The sequence below is a fragment of the Physeter macrocephalus genome, chromosome 18, assembly GCF_002837175.3.
Source record: "Physeter macrocephalus isolate SW-GA chromosome 18, ASM283717v5, whole genome shotgun sequence".
In the NCBI taxonomy this organism is placed as follows: Eukaryota; Metazoa; Chordata; class Mammalia; order Artiodactyla; family Physeteridae; genus Physeter; species Physeter macrocephalus.
The window spans coordinates 64,860,516-64,864,250 of NC_041231.1; positions in this window are offsets into that span (position 1 = coordinate 64,860,516).

Sequence of the window (3,735 nt, forward strand, 5' to 3'; positions counted from 1 at the left end):
TGGGTTTCAGAGAAAAGAAGCAGAGGCTCACTAATGCCTGGGTTCAGAGATCCCAGAATGTCACTTCTCTGCATTCACCTGGACAAAGCAGCTCCAGGCCCAGGTCAAACTCAAGAGGAGACATAAGATCTCCCACCTGATGGAAGGACCTGCATACATGGACAGGGACAGGCAGAATCACATGGGGGCCATCTTTAGAGAGTATTTACTACTCAGGTTGCTCCCCAATTTTGTATTTCATTGGCCATTTTGATCAGTTTCCATAAAAGTTATCCAAATGTCAGCACTTAAGCCATCTCCCTTCTTAGAAGTAGTCTCAAAGAATTATTAATGAAATTACAACTCATATTAACTAAAGTGGTGTTTCCCAGAAAAGAAGCACAACATTGCTATTCTAATTTTTTATTGAGGTATAATTTACATTCAGTGAAATAAAAAGTCTTAAGTGTATAATTCAGTGAGCTTTGGTGCATGCATACAGCTGTGTAACACATACCTGTATCAAGGTATAGAATATGTCCCTCACCTTAGAACATTCCCTTGTGCCTTTTCCTTGTCAAGGCATGTTCCCAGAGGGAACAAATGTTTTTATTTTTTTCATCTTAGATTAGATTCGCCTACTCCAGAACTTCATATAAATGAAATTATAAACACTTACTCTTATGTGCTAGACTTCTTTTGTTCAGCATAAAGTTTTTTAGATTCTTTCATGTTGCTTTGCATATTTTGTTCCTTTTAATTATGAGTAGTATTTCATTTTATGAATATACTATAGTTTAGTAACTATTCATCTGTTAGTGGTTATTTGGATTGTTTCCAGCTTTGGATTAGTACAAACAAAGCTGCTTTGAACATTCTTGTATAACTCATAAACATAAGATTTTATTTCTCTTGGGTTAAGGTTAGGAATTCACATGGAAGTGAATTGCTGAGTCATAGAGAGGATATCTCTTTAATTGTACAAGAAATTGTCAAACACTTTTCCAAAGTGGTTGGACTAGAGTTCCAGTCACTTTGCATCTATGCAAGTATTTGGTGTTGTCAGTCATTAATTGTAGGCATTCTAGAGGTGTGACGGTATCTCATTGTTGTATTAATTTGCATTTCCCTGATGACTAATGATATTGAGCACATTTTCATGCACTTATTGCCCATTCATATACCTTTCCTTGTGAAGTGGCCATTAAAATATTTTGCACATTTCTACTTGTGTTGTTTGCCTTTCTATAAATGAGTTTTATATGTTTTTAATATAAGTTCTTTTTCTGATATAAGTCCTTCATCAGATGTGATTATTACAAAACATTTTCTCCCACTCTGTGACTTGTCTATTCATTTTCGTAACCATGTCTTTTGATGAGTAGAAGTTTTAAATTCTTACTATGTCCAACTTATCAGTATTTTCTTTTACAGTAAGTTCTTTCTGGGTTCTAAGAAATATTTGCTACCCTAAGGACATGAAGATATTCTCCTTTGTTTTCTTCTAGAAGCCTTAGAGTTTTAGCTTTTACACCTGGTTAATAGTCCATCACAGATGACTTTTTGAGTACAGTGTGAGGTAGGGACTGAAATTTTTTAAAAATATAGATATCCGGTTATTCCAGCACCATTTTCTCTTTCTCCAGTGAATTGTTTTGGAGTTTAAGTTAAAAATCAATTGACCACTAGAGCATGGACTTGAGGATATGGGGAGGGGGAAGGGTAAGCTGTGACGAAGTGAGAGAGTGGCATGGACATATATACACTACCAAATGTAAATTAGATAGCTATTGGGAAGCTGCTGCATAACACAGGGAGATCACCTCTGTGCTTTGTGACCACTTAGAGGGGTGGGATAGGGAGGGTGGGAGGGAGGGTGACGCAAGAGGGAAGAGATATGGGAACATATGTATATGTATAACTGATTCATTGTGTTGTAAAGCAGAAACTAACACACCATTGTAAAACAGTTATACTACAATAAAGATGTTAAAAAAAAAAAATCAATTGACCAGGGGCTTCCCTGGTGGCACAGTGCTTAGGAATCCGCCTGCCAATGCAGGGGACACGGGTTCAAGCCCTGGTTGGGGAAGATCCCACATGCCGCGGAGCAACAAAGCCCATGTGCCACAACTAGTGAGCCCTCGTGCCACAACTACTGAAGCCCACGTGCCTAGAGCCTGTGCTCCACAACAGAGAAGCCACCGCAGTGAGAAGCTCGTGCACTGCAACGAAGAGTAGCCCCCACTCACCACAACCAGAGAAAGCTCACACACAGCAACGAAGACCCAATGCAGCCAAAAATAAATAAATTAAATAAATACATTTTTTTTTAAAGTTTCTTTTAAAGTAGAAAAAAAATCAATCGACCATATTCGTTTGGGTCTATTTTTGGATTCTATTCTGTTTCAATGGTCTATGTATCTTGTTTATTGTAATTTTATTGAAATTATTAAAATCAGAGAGTCTCAGTTCTTAAATTTTGTTTTTTTCAAAATTGTTTTGGCTGTCTTAGTTTCTTTGCATAACTTTCAGATCAGCTTGAAATTTTCAGCCCAAAAGTCTGCTGGATTTTGCTTGGAACTGCACTGATTCTATAGATCAATTGGAGAGAATTGACAACTAAACAGTATTGAGTTCCAATCATGTACATAATATATCTCTCCAGTTATTTAAGTCTTCTTTAATTTATCTCAGCAACAAGTATCACATATTTTAATGTAAAATGTTTGTTTATAATCTGCTCTAATTACTGTAATTTGTAATCTGTGTAAAAGCCATAATAGGAAATTTCAAGATGGTATGACATATTTTTGCCCACAATCTAATAGAGGAGCAAAGTAGCTTCATTATTGTTTTAGAAGTAGAAAAATTTGAATAAAATTTTTAATTGAAGAGATGAAATATGCACACATTTAATAATAGCACAAAGATAGGATTTGATAAGGGTTATAAAAGAGTTACACACTGTACAAAACAAAAGCCAAGGAGAAAGCAAATTCAGCCTTTGATTTCTCTTAACTAGTTAAAAATAATAAAAACATACATAGGTGAATCTGTCACTTAAATATATGAAAAATTGAATTCTGAAAGACCTAAGAATTGGAAAATAAAAAAGTTTTTTATACAACTTCTACATCCAAGTCGGCATTCAGCATGGATAACAATCTATTTTTTTAATTTAATATTTTCCTTTATAGAGACTGCTCACCTTTACTTCTTTAGACATTTCAGCATTTAATAATGAACATAACCAAGCTAAGTCCTTCAAATTTGATATTTTACTTTAATTAAAAGTAGCTGGTCAATGATCAAGTGGGATTTATCCCAGGAATGCAAGGGTTCTTCAATATACACAATTAACAAATTGAAGAATAAAAACCATATGATCATCTCAATAGGTGCAGAAAAACTTTTGACAAAATTCAACACCCAGTTATGATAAAAACTCTCCAGAAAGTGGGCATAGAAGGAACATACCTCAACATAATAAAAGCCATATATGACAAACTCACAGCCAACATCATTCTCAATGGTGAAAATCTGAAAACTTTTCCACTAAGATCAGGAACAGGACAAGGTTGCCCACTCTAACTACTATTATTCAACATAGTTTTGGAAGTTTTAACCACAGGAATCAGAGAAGAAAAAGCGATAAAAGGAATCCAAATCAGAAAAGAAGAAGTAAAACTCTCACCATTTGCAGATGACATGATACTACACATAGAGAATCCTAAAGATGCTTCCAGAAAACTA